The 18,847-nt window shown below is 39.4% G+C and overlaps 1 protein-coding gene across 2 annotated transcripts in view; it reads left to right on the top strand.

Annotated features, from left to right (window-relative positions):
• Positions 1-18,283: 18,283 nt before the first annotated feature.
• Positions 18,284-18,847, top strand: part of CGREF1 (cell growth regulator with EF-hand domain 1) — a 372,647-nt gene continuing 372,083 nt past the window's right edge. The window contains exon 1 of one of the 2 annotated variants that reach the window (XM_044062355.1): positions 18,284-18,737. The gene's annotated coding sequence lies outside the window, so the exon portion shown is untranslated. Of the gene's footprint in view, positions 18,815-18,847 lie in introns of both variants that reach the window. The other variant, XM_044062354.1, reaches the window with a different exon arrangement.

The following is an 18,847-nucleotide window of genomic DNA, read 5'->3' as shown; positions in this document are numbered from 1 at the left end:
ATTTGCAAAAGACTTATTGCTTTTCCACTTATCAGGGTAATGAGTGAATTTATGAGAAAGTATCTTGGTAGCTTATACCTGACCATGTTTTATTTTTGTGAAGGCATGGCATGGTCCAGCAGGTATGTCACACTGCCTGTCCCAATGCAGATGAAAATGTTTGTATTACATAGGTATTTCAGCATAAATGCACAACTACAGTAGGTGAATGCTTGTACCTGTAAAGGTATTGTCAAAGCTCTGAACTACTCATCTCAATACCATATTTTTTTCAGTTTCTTAGCTCAAGATTTATTTTGTCAAAAACGTTGGGGGACAAATCACTGTAACTAAAGAAATGATTATTTTCAGCTGGGACATAAGCTCTGAAGTGCCTAGACATAGTAAAGCCTTATTAAGGCCAAAATGGTTGCTAAAAAAGCAGTTACTAGAAAATGGAAATCAAAATCTAAACTAACTATAACCATAAAGGAGACAAAAGAACTGGAGGGAGGATCTTTAAAAAGGGAAAGAGCAAATTACGTAGAAATAAATGGAATATGTGGGAAATACAGGCAGAATAATGCTCAGGAGGAAGAATAAGGTTTAAAGAAAGGCAGGAACTGAGAAATTTATGAAATGATGGTGTGAATAATTGTTAAAAATGCAATATGTAGCTACATAGGGTACTTTTCTGTTATCGGGGCAATACTTCAAATGCGTGGTTTGAGCACTTGGAATCTTGGCAAGTGCTTGCAATTACTGTTGTGATTTGGACTTTATATCATGCTGTAATTTTTTTTTTTTTTTTTTTTGCTGTGTTGCTACCGTTCCCCAAACTAACTGCACCTTGTTCTAAGGAATATTTATTAAAACAGTTGTGAATAGAATGAAGGACACACCAACTGAAGACTGTTACTAGATCCCTCCAACCCAATGGGGATGCACAACATTGTGTGGGAGAAGTACAGGGGAAACAGTAACTAAATTAACAGCCAAAAACTTATAAGCACACAACAATCTGGAAAATGAAACTCAAACCAAAAGCTGTAGATGGAATGAAGGAGTGAACACAATTCTTTAGTACTTTCGTTCAAATTTATTCTTCGTGAACTTCTTCAGAAAAAAGTTAACCTCTCAAAACACACCTCTTATAAGTTACATCACACATCACATGAATTTCATGATGTTTTAAATTAAAGGTATAAAATCATACCATGAAAATAAAAAACTGTCTTATTTTATTTTCCAAACAGCTTAGAATATCAAAGCTTCATAAAAAATGTCTAAATGTAAAAACATTATCATATTATTATAATTTGAATGTTATTTTAATGCTAAAAACACTTTATATTAATACATTCGTTCAGACCAGTGGTGCTGTCTGCTACTAAACTGATCTGCCACAATGACTCCTTGCATTCTAAAATCAAATTGGTGTTCCCTATAAAATCCACTTGTTGAACATAATCTATGACTGAAAAAGTGAACTTTTTAAAGTTCACACAGTGAATAGCATGCCTAGCTAAAGCATTGGTGAAGTCATTTTTCTTAATAGCAAGTATGTGCTCATATATTCTACGCTTTAAACATCTAATGTTTTTTTCCTATGTAGTAACTAGGGCAAGAGTCACATACTGCCACATAAACTATATTTGTACTGTCACAGGTGAACCGTCTGTGGACACAAATAGTCCTTTTAAGATGTGTAATAAATGTACTAGATGTATTGCTTATATATTTACATTGTTTACACTTCCTACTGGAGAAAGTACCACAAACACTGTTCAAATCACTAAGTGATGAAGTGTGCCCCCCACCCACCATTTTCCAAAATGTTTTTGATGTTCTTAATTTTCTTACAGGTGAACTTGGGTTCTGCACCTACTACCTGTATGAGTTCCCTATTCCCCATCAAAACCTTCCAATTGTCCTTTGTCCTTAATTATGTGTTTGATAACACCCATCTCATTGACAATGGGGAAAGAAATAATAAACACTGTGTTGTCCTTTTTCCTGTTGTTACTTACATCACCAAACCCCCAGTGATGGGTTTGGCAGCATTTTCTCTCAGAATAAACACTTCCTTGTGTATTTTGGTTAGCCAAGCCTGATCATACCCTCTTTGTTCAAAAAAATGTGTCAACATGATGGCCTCTTGAAAAAAAGTGTCATAAATTGCCCCTTAATCACCCCTTTCTTCATATGCCTAGGGTGTAAGCTATCTCTGTGCAAATATTGGTTGACAAAAACATCTTTCCTATAAATCTTACTCATGAAAGTGTTACTGGACGTATCAAAAGCCAAATGTATATCCAAAAAATTAATGGTCCTACCAAAATTTCCCACAGAAAATTCCAAAAAGTCTGTGGTGTGATTTAAGTCCCTAACAAAGGACTCAAATTCACCCTCATCACCAGTCCACAGAAATATCAAATTGCCAATAAATCTTTGATATAAAATAATGTGGGACCTTTGTGGATGTACATACAAATATCTCTCCTCCCACATGGCCATTACAAGGTTGGCAAAAGATGGGTCCACCCTTGTCCCCATAGCCACATCTGAGCTCTGCTTGTAATATCTTTGGTTGAACTCAAAAAAAAATATTGTCAAGAACTATACCCATAAGTCTGCAAATCGTCTCTATTTTACTGTGTGTAAAGTCAGTGTACCCATTAAGGTCATCTCTCAGATATTCTATACCAGCATCTTGGTTGATACACATATACAGTGATTTAATGTCTAGAGACGCAAAATAAAAATCATGATGGGTGAGGTTAATGTCCCTCAAAATTTCCAAAAGGTGCCAGAATTCCCTAAGGTATGACTTCGCTTTTTGCACTATAGGGATAAGTATATAATTCAGCCATAAAGAAATGTTTTCTGTCTTGTTTCTCTTGGCTGAAATAATGGACCTAAAGGGCGGATTTGTTTCTGATATGTGTATGTTGGGTATCCCAAAAAACGTCCCATACTGGGATGTTCCACTAACAAATATTCATATGTGTCATGATCTAAACTACCCTGGCAAAACATGTCGAAAAGGTGTTTATTCTCAAAAACCTCTTGTTAATTACATTCTTATCTACAACAGAATAAGCTGTATCATTTACCAAGATCTTCAATGTTTTAACATAATCTTCAGTACACATAATCACCATCATACCACCCTTGTCAGCTCTCATTACTCTAATGTCTTTATTTTTACTTACAATACACAGTGCCTGATGTTCTTCCACAGTAAGGTTATGCATGTGGGTGCCCTTTACAATATTTCTCATGTCCAGTTCACACAGGTCACCAAACACTTGCAAGGTGTTGCACAAGGGGGGTTGTATGTACTGTCCTTTTTAAATTTGTTACAAACATCTTATCTGTCTACATTTAAATCATGCAGTAGGTAACGAAGGCTCAATTTTCTCAAAACAAGTTTGAAATCAACTAACAGTCTGGTGATATTAACAGAACTACTTGGTATATAGGAAAAAAAACTTTTTTCAAGACTGAAATCACATCATTAGATAAAACACTGTTTGACAAATTCAAAATGTGAATTACAAAGTCTGAAACGTTTAGCTTTTCAAAGTCTGAAACTTTTAGTTTTTCAAAGTCTGAAACTTTTAGTTTTTCTTTCTGTTGTTGTTTCTTCCCCTCATTTTTGTCTTGTTCTGAACCTGGTTTGACCACCTGGGAGTATGTTGGTTGCCCCCTTGGTCCACCAAAAAAGGACCTGATCTAAAGGGATTGTTTGTAGGTGAAACCACTTTAGTAAATGTTGAATTATTATTGTCAGACCCCACTGAAACTTGCTGAAGTGTGTTACCGTTATTATTATTACTATTATTGGGGGCATTGTTGCTATTATTAGCGGTCATACTATTGTTGTTTCCACTTCCATTATCATTCACCTCACCATGTGTGACATTGTTGTCATTAGTTGCATTGGTATTGATAGTCTTCTCCTGAAAGGCCCGCCAACGTTGCAAAGGGTACGCCTCTTTTTTGGCATAGGCCAAAAGATCCCTCCGCAGTTTAGACTGCTTCCTTGTGACTATGGAGGCTCTGTGCCCATCAGCTTTGTTCCCAATACTACTATATAAATCAGAAAGTACATTGAAACAACAATGTCCCTTAATTTTGTTGTCTAAATTTGCCATATTTTCTTTGACTGTGTCAATCTCTTTTAAATAATGTGTTATAAGCATACGCATTATATTGACTGCTGTTTCATTGAATAACTTGACTAACTCAATGTAAAATGGGTCACCAAAATTCACACAGTTTGGAAATAGTCTTAGACCCTGTGGGACACATTTACGCTTAATACATTCATTGAGATATAAAATCTCCAGTTCCATAGATATAAAGCGAACTGTGAGATTCTCAAGCTCAAAAATGTATTTCCTGCAACTGCCAAAATCTTCATAATGACTTGTAACATTATTATTAACAACAGTACTTACATTTTCACCATTTGGTTCAAAAATGATGTCCAAAAAAGGATTGTTGACTTCCTTAAACACATAATCCAAAATGCTGTCGTATAACTGTACAATTCTGTTCAGATTAGGACTGCTGCTGCTGTTGGCAAGTGTGTTAGTGGTATCACTACCCTCATGCCTTTGCTCATTGTTGTTTGTAATTCCCAATGGCGGTCGAGACTGTGAAAATTAATCCAAAACAACTGGATACTGCTGCTTGGTCCCATACAATCTCGAAAAACCATCTTGAATGGCTCCATTAACTATCCTGGCAAGTTGTTCGGTGAATGCTGTAAACTGTTCAGGCACCAAATGTACTGAGAGGTTTAACAAAGTGTCCTGTGTACTCTCTTCTAAGTCCATCCCACTCTGGTACAAGTCAAAGCGCAAACATAAGCACACGACAAACTGGAAAATGAAACTCAAACCAAAATCTGTAGATGGAATGAAGGTGCAAACACAATTCTTTAGTACTTTTGTTCAAATTTATTCTTCATGAACTTCTTCAGAAAAAAAGTTAACCTCTCAAAACACACCTCTTATAAGTTACATCACAAATCACATGACTTTCATAATACTTTAAATTAAAGGTATAAAATCATACCATGAAAATAAAAAACTGTCTTGTTTTATTTTCCAAACAGCTTAGAATATCAAAGCTTCATAAAAAAAGCCTATATGTAAAAACATTATCATATTATTGTTTGAATGTTATTTTAATGCTAAAAAACACTTAATATTAATACATTCATTCAGACCAGTGGTTCTGTCTGCTACTAAACTGATCTGCCACAATGACTCCTTGCATTCTAAAATCAAACTGGTGTTCCCTATAAAATCCACTTGTTGAACATAATCTATGACTGAAAAAGTACACAGTGAATAGCATGCCTAGCTAAAGCATTGGAGATGTTTAACGCATAGAATATATGAGCACACACTTGCTATTAAGAAAAAGGACTTCACCAATGCTTTAGCTAGGCATGCTCTTTACTGTGTGAACTTTAAAAAGTTCACTTTTTCAGTCATAGATTATGTTCAACAAGTGGATTTTATAGGGAACTCCAATTTAATTTTAGAATGCAAGGAGTCATTGTGGCAGATCAGTTTAGTAGCAGACAGAGCCCCTGGTCTGAATGAATGTAAGTGTTTTTTAGCATTAAAATACCATTTAAATTATAATAATATGATAATATTTTTACATTTAGACAGTCTTTATGAAGGTTTGTTATTCTAAGCTGTTTGGAAAATAAAACAAGACAGTTTTAGATTTTCATGGTATGATTTTATACCTTTAATTTAAAGTATCATGAAAGTCATGTGATGTAACTTATAAGAGGTGTGTTTTGAGAGGTTAACTTTTTTCTGAAGAAGTTCATAAAGAATAAATTTGAACAAAAGTACTAAAGAATTGTGTTCGCTCCTTCATTCCATCTACAGCTTTTGCTTTGAGTTAAATTAACAGCCACTTTTTATTGCTTTTTCGCTAGTGGCATAATTATCGATGATCGCTTGTTCAGGAAAGAAAACACTGCAGGAAACTGTCCGACAAAGAAAAAATACAAAGTTATTTCCTGTCATATCATGTGTGTGTGTTACAGTGAGTGCTCTGTGAAAACAACACATCAGGCACGAAAAAACTGCAGGAAACTGTCTGACAAAGGAAAAATTAAAAAATTAAAAAAAAACATTTATTTCCTGTCATGTCATGTGTGTGTGTTACAGTAAGTGTTGAGTGAAACCAGCACATCAGGCACATCAAAGCCAGACAGCACATTAGGGAAGCCTCTGGCTCTTTTCAGTAATTCACAGTGATTGAAGTTGAGTATTTCGCTTCCCCCTGGACAGATGTTTGAATGAGGGTTCACAGGTTAGCTAGGATATGACAACTCCTTAAAATACTTTTCCGTTTTCACCTTCTAATTGTAAAGTACTTGTTAAATACTGTTTCAAGAATCTCTTACATCAGAGTAAAAATGTAGATGTATGTAATATATTCACATGAACAGCACCAAAATCAGATGAGTGTGCTAAGATTCCAAGCGCTCAAAGCGCTTATTAGAAGTGCTGCCCCGATAACGGAAAAGTACCGCTGCATAGTATATGTTGTTTGTTTCCTTTCCTGTGGATGTATATGCATCTGTACCAATGTTTCAGTCATGATTTAATAAAGATAATTATAAAAAAATAATCCTGGAGAAAGTTAAAACAAAGTCCCAAAATCAGCGACATTTTGTAAATGTTACTGTAATTCACATAACAATATTTTCTTTCGGCAAGAAGCATGACATTCTAAAATCTGGTACTACTGGCTGATTATAATCTTCATTGGTTTACCAAAAAAAGAAAAAAAAATCAAACTTTAACATTGGGCAAAATCAGACACATTCTGCAAAATTAGGGAAGACTTTGAGAAGAAGCAAAAATAATGGACAAGAGCTCTAAACCAGGGACAGTTTATAATAGTGCCTTTTGTTCAAATATAAATTTACTAGAAGGGCATGCTTTACATTAGTATTAATTTTCTGGAAAATAAGTCTGAATTGTAATTGCTGCAATTATTCAGCAACAGTAAACCACATCAATTTTATCTGGCACCACACCTCTCACCTGTCCCTGATTTTTGCTGAATGGCCCTAATTCTTCTTGCCTTGTCCCTCACAATGTTTCTGATTTTCTAGTAAGTCAGTCAGAAATGCTAGATATTAAGAGTTTCATAATTAATGTTCAGAATGTGTTGCTGATTGCAAATATTTTGTAGTATATAGACCACCATGATTATACTCCAAAATGGAAAAAAGAATTAACCTGTTACATGATATTGTAGTGAGACACCCAACCATAACAGCACTTTCAAATATGTCTAACAGATGTTACATATCCCCTAAGAGCTGTTACAGTCCAGTGTCACAGAAGGGATGTTCCTTCAGTCCCTGAATATCTTTTCTCATGTGTCATGTGAAGTTTACTGGTATTAGTTTGTAAGTAATTTATTTAAATTAGGGCATTTAAAAACTGCCCCTGACTTTTTCCTTACTTGCTGTCTATGTGAAAGTACTCATTAAGTGCTTTACTGGCTTTCAAAGCAGGTAACACATAAGTTTGTTTTTCTTTTGTAACTGATAGTACATGCAGTAGATAAAACTCCATGCATTACAAAAGGTTATGATTGGGTCTCACAGACCCTAACCCATTATTATGCCCATTATTATGTGTTTGAGACATGGATACCAGGGAATTCACTTGAAGAGCGATCACAAACTGTTATTAATTGTTCTTGACATGGATGACAAGATTCACCTCTCAAGCTTTGCTGCTGAGGTGAATTTTTTGGCATACATGTCTCAAACACATAATAAAGTGGTTATAATTAGAGACATGAGTATAATCTTCTATGTAGTGCATGGAATGCTGTGATTACTCTCCAAAATCAGAAAAAAAGATAGAGCTATGTGATACTGTAGCACAAGACCCAACCATAACACTTTCAAAGGTGTGTAATTGCCCTTACAGTCCGGTCTCACACACAGGGATGTAGTCAGGCATAAACTTTATACTCTATAGAATACATTTTTTATGAGCTTCACTTAGAAATGTACATTTTTTTTTAAGAACATAACATGTGAGTGACTATCTAAATTAAGATCTTCAACAACATAAGCTTGCTTGCAGAGAAGATTGTTAATCCAAAGGCAATATCTTTAATGGGTTTGAACGGAACAGTTGCAAATGATGTATTCATTTATTAAGCATTTGGGGGAAACATTTTGTGAGATGTGCACATTTTTTAATCTTAGGTGGTTGGGGGGGGCAGCAATAAGGAATTGTGAGAATAGCTGGATTCAGTCACCAGCAAAACCTGTGGTCACTGGGGGGCCCCTGGTCCTGGGTGGGCTCCCTAACCACAGCAAGTTATCTTATTTTGAAATTATTTAACACGTTTGTCAAACCAACAAATATTAGTACAGCAATCCTGTGTACTTAATAAACCAAATCGGTAGTAATAATAATAACTCTTATTTATATCTTGTTTAAAATTCAAATATATCTCTGGTTATAGTAACAGTGTTTTGTCAAGTAGCAGGCTTCATAATTCCATTACTTATTTTACCACTGCCTTATACAGTCATAAAACTTCAGCTGCAGGGTAGAATCTGGTTTCTATTTAAGATACTTTGGACATTTGCTCAGAACATTGTTACTACATACACTTTGTCTCTGTGGAATTTTGCATCATACACTGTTACTGAGTACACGTCTGCATGTACTGCTGCAGTCAGTGGCACTGTGTAAACTGCTGATGCTGTTTAGTTAAATCCTGCTCGTGGACACTCTGTCCTCTAAAACTAACATCATAGTGAACTTTAGGTACCTGCAATACCCGTGGCTGTTGGGGGAGGACTTAATCATCCTTGACTGTGTGGGGATCCCACAAAAGGTGCTGCTTGTTGAAGAAAAATGAGAAGAAAAAAAGTGTCTTCATTTTCTGATTACACTCTTTAACCAGAATAGAGCTGTGATATGACTCTGTTAGGATAAAGCTGATAATAAACATGAGCAAGGTAAGCACTAGAGATCAGCAGCCCAGAATGTCCAATAATGTACACCTTGGATTTTAAGAAGAGCTGATGCTTCTGATCTTCAAAGACAGTTTTCTATTTCAGGGCATTATATAAATACCGGCAGAATATTGGGTACTATAACTCTCAACTTCTTTGCTCAAGAATTCTGGGCAAAGCCAACAATAATAGCAGAATAAAGGCTCAAAATCAGGAACATGTTTGAAATATTACTCTAATTCACTTTAAAACATTAATAGAATAGCACATTTTATATCAACATGCATTTTTTTGGCCTATAAGAAGTATGAAACTCTGATATCTATATTTATTGACTGTGTGTAATCCTCAATCAGTGACAATCATCTAGAACCAAGATTCATACTGCTGTCTTTTCAGGCTTGTTGGCTGTTGGTGAAGCACCCACCAAGAGGAGAAAACGCTGAGAGAAGAAAGGAGCCACTTTTGAGATTTTAAGTATTTTTCCTCTGTTTATTTGTTAAGTTTTTCTGCATAGCCGCCTATTTTGAGCATTTTCTGGCTTGTTAAACTTGATTTCTGCATTAGTAACTGTATTTAGAGCACAACCTAGAGCTGTTTACTGAATTTCCTGTTTGCACTTATTTTTAAAATAGTTTTTTTCTCAAAACTTGCATTTTATCTGTCTTTGGCCTAGCACTCTTGTGTGGGGTCATTTACTGCACTGTTATAACTTGTTGATACTTGTGAACCTCTGCTATCTCTGAAAAAAAAAAAAAATCTTGCTTTTTTCCCACTTTTCTGAGATTTAAAAAAGTTCAGTTACAGGCTTGCTGTTCTTGAACTGTCTGTAAGTTTCTTGGAGGCCATTTTTTGCTTGGGCTAAAGGGAAGTCTCTCTGTTGATCAGTGGCAGTGAAAAACATTGAGCAGCCTGCCTGCCCCTGTGGGAGTGGTTACTGACTTGAAACTGTAGTTTTATTGGCCATTTTGGGTCAATTCCAAACTCCTTCATCTTCCTCTCTTAAAACCTGGTTGCCTCATGGTTTTGATGTCTTTTCAGGCTTGTTGGCTGTTGGTGAAGCACCCACCAAGAGGAGAAAATGCTGAGAGAAGAAAGGAGCCACTTTTGAGATTTTAAGTATTTTTCCTCTGTTTATTTGCTGTTTTTCTGCATAGCCGCCTATTTTGAGCATTTTCTGGCTTGTTAAACTTGATTTCTGCATTAGTAACTGTATTTAGAGCACAACCTAGAGCTGTTTACTGAATTTCCTGTTTGCACTTATTTTTAAAATCGTTTTTTTCTCAAAACTTGCATTTTATCTGTCTTTGGCCTAGCACTCTTGTGTGGGGTCATTTACTGCACTGTTATAACTTGTTGATACTTGTGAACCTCTGCTATCTCTGAAAAAACAAAAAAATCTTGCTTTTTTCCACTTTTCTGAGATTTTAAAAAGTTCAGTTACAGGCTTGCTGTTCTTGAACTGTTTGTAAGTTTCTTGGAGGCCATTTTTTGCTTGGGCTAAAGGGAAGTCTCTCTGTTGATCAGTGGCAGTGAAAAACATTGAGCAGCCTGCCTGCCCCTGTGGGAGTGGTTACTGAATTGAAACTGTAGTTTTATTGGCCATTTTGGGTCAATTCCAAATGCCTTCATCTTCCTCTCTTAAAACCCTCTTTTGCGCGGTTTTGCGCGTTTTTGCTCATAGTTCAACAGCGGGCAGTGCCGCCTAATTGGGTTTAAACTATTCCTGGCTCCACAAAGTCTACGCTTCACTTTTTCCCTTAGAACTGCTCTAGCTCTCAATTTAAACACCATATTCTCATTCTAAGGTCCTTCACTGGTACAATTAAGTAATCCTACAAGTTAGCATTATTAAACCATAAGCACTACGTACTCTTATACTCTCTACGATTACCCTGTCCTCTACTGGTCCGTCTTAAATTCAGTTTCCCTATATTACTCTAGCATGTCCAAAGGTCAGTCAATGGTTTCCTCTCCAGTCCAGCTGGTGAATCTGGGAATTTTGAGGCAATGTTACAATTGTCTCATGTACACGGACAACCCTCTCCTCCTCCAAACAGGTTCAAATATATGTGAGAGATGCAACTATTTAGCCAAACTGGAGGCTGAGCTCTCTCATCTCAAAACTGGTGTAACCAGTCAGGAAGAGAAGGTAACCTCACACAACACAATTCCAGTATCACATAGTCCCACCACATCAGCGAACCAAACACATAAATACACAAAAACATACTCGAGGCTCTAAATAAAAATCTACCTAAGCAACAGAGACCTCCAAAGCAGACATCCAAGCAAACGCTACCTCAAAACAAAACACGCACAACACATAGCCCACAAAGTCAGTGTGCCAAGCAGCCACAGCCCTTAAGGCTGAATAACACAACTGATACTCTTGTAATAGGTGACTCTATTGTCAGACACACTGACGTCCCGCTCACCAGGCTGAATAAAGAGAAGGTCACGGTGAGCTACCTGTAGGGTGCTAGGATCCGCCACATAACGCAAGCACTCAGGTCACTCCAAAGCAAATACAAATATGACTCAGTCATTGTACATGTTGGTGTGAATGACCTGAGACGTACCTCCCTGGACTACATGAAAAGAGACATAGAGGAGCTCTCTGATCATGTAGCCCAGGCTGGTATGACCCTGACCTTGAGCAGCATCTTACCCTCACCTAGAATGATGCCACAGTACAAAGACAAAATGATCGATTTTAACAATTGGCTAAAATTTTGGTGTCATTCAAAGGGGATCCAGTGTCTGTCAGCCTGGGATGACATGCTCGACAAGCCACTTTGCTTCGCTAGGGACGGCTTGCACCTGTCACCACTGGGCTTTCGGATATTGGCAAAGGCTCTTGTCACCCCATAGTGCCTTTTTTAGGCAAGGCTCAAAAGTCAAACCCACCCCCCATAGACAGCACAAGGAACAAGAAACTAAGGGTAATGCTGCTTAACGCCAGAAGTCTTAACCTCAAGATGCATGCACTCGAAGCTCTCCTCAGTATGGAGAACATTGATATCTGTGCAGTGACAGAAACCTGGTTCAAGGCTCCAGAGAGCACCCCAGCACTACCAGGCTATACCTCATATCATGCTTTTCGCCCCAAAACCCGGACCGAACCACAAAAGGAGGGAGTTTCCATATTTATCAAGGATATCCACACCTCCAGGTTAGTGGCATTGCACGAAGTATCGGAGACCATCCATGTGCAACTAACAGTGGGCAAGACTGCTTTTCAGTTTATAGCATCCTACAGACCACCGTCTCAAAGTCAGAAATCCCACTCGGCTTTCCTGAAAACATTGGAGAACATGAAGATCTCTCCGAACACCATTATATTGGGTGACTTCAACTACCCAAACATTGACTGGGAGCACTACTCAAGCCCCAGCACCTTAGCCCAAAGGTTCCTGGAAATTATAAACTCAAATGCTATGGAACAACTAGTCACCACTCCCACAAGAGGGGACAACATACTAGACCTGATCATTACCAACATGGGGACTCTATGCTCCACACCAGAAGTATATCCCTCATTGGTAAGATCAGACCATAAATTAATTTCACTGGATGTCCACATCCCGACCCCACCCCCAGCCCAGAAAACCACAGTGAAAAACTTCTCAAAAGCGAACTTCTCACTTCTCAAAACCGAACTGGAATCCTTCAAGGCCCCAGGGCCAGTGGAAACTACGGCCCAAACTGCAGAATCCTATATAAACGCATTCTACGGACATCTCCAGGAATGCATGGATCATGCTATCCCAAACAAAATCAAGACCCAATCATCCAAAGGCAGGCGTCCAGTCTGGTGGACCCCTGCCATAAATAAACTGTACAACAGAAGGAGGAAGCTACTACATGATAGAGCAAAATCCCTAATAGGGAAGGCATCTCTGATCAGTACTAGCAAAAAATTACGATCCCTCATAAAATCCTCCAAGGCCAGCTTTGAGAGAAAAATTGCACAGGACACCAAAGACAATCATAAGGCTGTTTTCAGTTATGTTAGGAACCTGGGATGCAACTCCCAGACTTGTTCTGAGTTGATTCTAAATGACAAAAATACACTGAACCCACAGACATCGCCAATATCCTGGCAGACAGGTTCAGTGCAACCTTCTCCCCCCCAAAAGAGCAAGTATCTATCCCGGCAGAAGGCTGCCTCCCAAACATCTCTGATGCTCAGGTGAAGGCTGCCCTCTCCAAAGCAAAAAACACTGCTTCCATGGGACCAGATGGCGTCCCAGGTTGCGTCCTACATGAACTTCAAGAGGAACTAATCCCTCAAATAAAACAGCTATACAATCTCAGCCTCACTACAGGATATGTTCCCACAGAATGGCGTACAGCAACAGTGGTCCCACTCCACAAAGGTGGAGCCTCTACGGACCCTGGAAACTATTGCCCCATAAGCCTGACTAGCTTAGTCTGCAAGGCTATGGAGAGGATCATCATGGAGCTCATAAACAAAGACATTGGGGACCTACAGACACTAGATCCTACCCAGTTCGGCTTTGTCAAGGGCAGATCCTGCCTTTTGAACCTGGTTGACTTCTTCGAAACAGTCACCAAAGCCATAGATGAGGGGAAGGTAGTCCACACAGCCTATCTGGACCTTGCAAAGGCATTTGACACAATACCCCACTCGGGCATCATAGATAAGCTATCCAGCTTAAATATAAACCCCTATGTCACAAGATGGGTCGCAAACTGGCTCAAACACAGAACCCACAGAGTGAGAGTTGCTGGAGCCATGTCAGACTCGAAAGCGGTCACAAGTGGCATCCCACAGGGTTCTGTCCTGGGACCACTCTTGTTTGGTATATACTTTTCCGAGGTACAGGCAAACGAGGGAGGACTATGGCTCACCAAGTTCGCAGACGACTGCATACTGGGCGCCATAATCGACTCTCCAGCTGACACAAACATCCTTCAAAAAGGTCTCACAGAGACAGATAACAGGCGCCAGCACCATGGTTTAAAGCTAAATGCCAAAAAATGTATAGTCATACCCTTTGGCAAAACAATGTGCCCACAAATTACCATATAGGCGGAAACCCATTAAGTACAGAGAAAGTTATTAGGGACCTGGGGACCCAAGTTGATAACAATCTCTCCTTTGAAAACCACATTGCCAAAGTGGTTAGAAAGACCTTCTACATAGCCCACCTCATCACGAAGGGTTTCACATCTAGATCAAGAGAGGTAATCGTGCCCCTTTATTCATCCCACATCAGGCCCATCATAGAATACAATGCCCCTTTTGGGATGTACCTTACCCGACACCTGCAGCAATTAGAAAGACCCCAAAAGTATCTCACCAAGAGGATCAAGGGTCTCAAACAGATACCATATGCTGCTCGGTTAAAAAAACTCCAGCTCTACTCAGTTGCATACCGCCTACTTCGATGCGATCTATGCCTGACATACAAAGCTATGTCAAATCCAGAATTAATGGACATGCTCCACCTCAGTAAATCTAAATCCCTTAGAGCCACACGCTCGAGGGACTTGAACCTCCGCACAGAAATAAATGGAACTTGCTGGAGGGACAGGTTCACCTCACTGAATCTCTTCAAGAAGAATCTCGATAGGTGGATGGGGGATCGTAGGTTTGTCCCAGGGATTACTCCCGTGTCACTATTAGACAGAGGCACAGTAAACTAAACCTTAAAAAGGACACAGTATACTCAAATCAAGGGGTGGCGTAAGCCATACAGAATCGGGCTAGGCTTATAATTGCCCCAGGGCAGATAGCCTAGTATGAACCTATGAATGGATAGCCCTGCCATGGCTGTTCTTCCTTACCACACATTCACACCTATAGCCAGTTTAGAGTGCCAAATCCACCTACTGCATATCTTTGGAATGTGGGAGGAAACCAGGGCACCAGGAGGAAACTCATGCAAACACAGGTAGGATGTGCAGACTCCACACAGAAGTTACATGATGACACTGTTGAAGTGACACCCAGATCCCATGTGTAAAAATGGGATAGGGGGTTATGGATGGATGTAATCCTGCTACTGTTTGATGACAGTGAAACAGCAGTCTCTCATCTGGTGTGGCAGTATCAGTGCTGCACAACATACTGTTATATGCTGAAGTAAACTAGTATTGCTATGGCGTGTGTGTGTGTGAGTCTAAAAAGTGTCACTGATATTTATCTGTACACATACCCAACAACGCCTGGACACATATATTACTATATTACTCTTCTGAGTTGCAGTAAAAAAAAAAATTATTCCATGACTGGAGGAACTCCATGGTCTGCCTCAGTAAAAAGCGGAGATCCCTCATAAAATCCTCCAAAGCTAGTTACGAAAACAAAATCACCACTGATTCTAAAGACAACCACAAAGCATTCTATAGCTATGTCAAGAATCTCAATGGCAACACTCAGATCTGCTCTGAGTTACAGCACAATGGCACTAAATATACAGAACCAACTAATATCGCCAACATACTGGCAGATAGGTTCAAGGTTAACTTTACCCCTCTCTCATCCCCTAAAGGGCCCATCTCTATACCGGAAGAATGCAAAGTACCTATAATCACGGCTGCACAGGTAAAAAAAAACACTCTCCAAAGCCAAGAACACAGCATCCATGGGACCTGACAAAATCCCAGGCTGCGTTCTACATGAACTACAGAACGAACTGGCACCCCACCTAAGTACCATGTTCAGTCATAGCCTCACCTCAGGCTATGTACTCACTGAATGGCGCACAGCAATGGTTATCCCACTCCACAAAGGAGAAGCCACCACGGACCCTGGGAACTACCGCCCCATTAGCCTGACGAGCCTGGTCTGCAAGGCTATGGAGTGTATCATCATGGAACTTGTAAACAATGACATTGGTAATCTCCAAACTCTGGACCCTACCCAGTTCAGGTTTGTAAAAGGCAGATCATGTCTCCTAAACCTGATAGACATCTTTGAAGACATCTTTGAAGCAGTCACCAAAGCCATAGATGAGGATAAGGTGGTTCACACAGCCTATCTAGATCTCGCCAAGGCTTTCAACACCATCCCCCACTTTGGAATTATAGACAAACTCACTAAACTAAGTATAAATCCCTATGTCACAAGATGGGTTGCCAACTGGCTCACTGACAGAACCCACACTGTGAAAGTAGCAGACTCTAAATCCAACTTCAGACCAGTGACAAGTGGAGTACCACAAGGTTCAGTCCTAGGTCCTCTCCTGTTTGGTATCTACTTCTCTGAAGTACAGGCTAACAAAGTTCGTGGATGACTGCAAACTAGGAGCCATAATCAAAACTCCTAACGATGTGGACATCATACAAAAGAGCCTCACTGAGAAAGATGACTGGTGTCAAAGCCATGGACTCAAGCTCAATGCCAAAAAGTGTATTGTCATCCCTTTTGGTAAAAACTCTGTACCCATGAACTACCACATAGGCGGTAGTCTACTTAACATCAAAAGTGTGATAAGAGACCTTGGGATACAGGTGGACGGTAGTCTCTCCTTTGATAAACACATCACCACAGTAGTCAGGAAATCCTTCTACATGGCACACCTCATCACAAAAGGTTTCTCATCCAGGAAAAAAGAGGTCATTGTTCCCCTCAACTCATCACTCATTAGACCCATTATAGAGTACAACGCCCCTTTTGGTATGTGCCTCACAAGACATCTACAGCAACTGGAAAGGCCACAGAAATACTTCACAAAGAGGATTACCGGCCTCAAACAAATGCCCTATGCAGACCGTCTCAAAAAACTCTACCTTTACTCTGTCGCATATCACATACGCAGAGGTGATCTCTGCCTAACATACAAAGCTATGTCAAACCCAAAGCTGTTGGACGTGCTCCATGTAAAGAAATCCCAATCTCTCCAAGCTACACGCTCTAGGGACATAAACCTTGTCACCACAATAAACAGAACATGCTGGAGGGATAGATTCCTGTCCCAGAGACTTCCCATACTCTGGAACAAACTCCCTATCTATATCAAACAAAGCTCCTCATTAGCACTCTTCAAGAAAAATCTTGATGATTGGATGGGAGATAGGAAATTCACCCCGGGAATCACTTCTGTGGCTCTGCTTGACAGGGGCACAGGAAAATAATTTTCTTGGTTGGCAAATGCCAGGGGACCGTCTGGCTAGGCTTATATTGGGCCCTAGGGCCAATAGTCTAGTACCTACCTCTATATATATATATATATATATATATATATATATTCACAGAGAAGGTTACTATTGGTTGTGTAGGGGCAGTTTACTGCATAGCTCTCAATCTCTAAGCACAAGAAATCTGGACAGAGTTAAAAAATTATAGGGGGCAAAGGTCCAAAAATAGGGACAGATTTTAACTATTGCCTTTTTAGCTTTAGAAAGTTGCTAGAACAAAAGTTTTTCTGTTAGAATGTATTTTCTGAAGTATATCAAATATAAAACTCAAATGACTCATATTATTTATTGACTTCAATACGCAGTGATTTGCCAGAAAACCACAAATTTTATGAGAAACAGACAAAACATATGCGCCAAAATATGGACAGCTGAGAGGCATGGTGTACTGTTGAATAGCAGCAAAGTAGAGTACAATAAAGTAATAACACAGACATAAACACGGTTTAACAGATAACCATATCTTTAAACCTTTTAGCACAAAACCCCAAAGACAGGAGCTGATTTTAAATATTTTTCGTCTAAACGTACAAAGTTGCTATAGTAGCAAGTTTTGTATTAACATGCATTTTTTGAAGGATGTGAAGCCTGAAGTTCAAATATCTGTCATTATTTAGTGACTGCGGCCCTAAATGATTTGCCAGAAAAAAAAACATAGAAAAATATTACGTAAAATTCTGGACAGTTGAGAAATACGAGGTTTACTAAGATAAATGATTGGATTTGCGAGAAGCTAAATATGTGTAACTTCAACGGTTTTACCACGCACTCGCACAGATATCAAGGACTGAGAAAATCTTTACGCAAAGCCAAATCCATTGCGAAACTAAACTGCAGATTCTAAAGTTTATAGTATTGACAGGCCTATATTCACACAGTTGCAATACCGTGTCTGCCTGTGATGCCGTCTACGGTCGCCTACCGGTGATCAGTTCGGAGCGGACCTCTGCAGTCACGCCGCTGTGCCAGCTGTCTCTGCAGGAGGAGCCAGAATGGCGACGTGTATAGCTGGGTGGAGCTGTTTCATTTCACCGCCTCTTTGAGGAGTAGTGCGCGAAAAGATTGACAGCTTCATTTTTTTTCGGGGAGGAGTAACGTGTGGCATTTTGCCAAAGAAGAAGTTGCTGATGCTGTCACTTTTGGAACCATAGATACTGCTGTTGATGCTGTCACACTATTTCCCCTAATGTACTCTTCCAATTCGTACCTATAACAGATACCGGAGTTCTCTTTTGAGATTTTATCGCTCTATCTCCCACCTTAAAGGTGTCCACCGACTGTCAGATATCTGCTGGTTTTATCCTAGCATTGCTGCATGTGCAGTGTGAATTCCAGGACTTGTTATTTTATTATTTCGCCTAGCGTCAGTGGGATCAGGAGTATACATCTATGCTAACTGCAGTGTGCTTTACATATAGATCGTAAAAAGCAGAAATAGGAATAACGACTGATGGACTGAAAATAACTCATCTGAGCAGCTTCAGGGTTCGTGGCAGTTTTACTCCGAGGCCAACCGGACGGAGGACTCGGTCCCCTTTCAGCGGTACGAGCTGAATTGCATTGGTGGCTTCTGTTTAAATAATCAGTGTCCGAAGTTCATTATTCGCCTTTGCAGTGCAGGTGAGCTGTCTGTTCTTACACTGTAACTTGTGC

This window comes from Protopterus annectens, chromosome 2.part1 (genome assembly GCF_019279795.1).
Source record: "Protopterus annectens isolate FY-2018-M chromosome 2.part1, PAN1.0, whole genome shotgun sequence".
Classification (NCBI taxonomy): Eukaryota; Metazoa; Chordata; order Ceratodontiformes; family Protopteridae; genus Protopterus; species Protopterus annectens.
The sequence above is the reverse complement of the archived record's forward strand: the minus strand, read 5'-3'. Positions and strand labels throughout refer to the sequence as shown.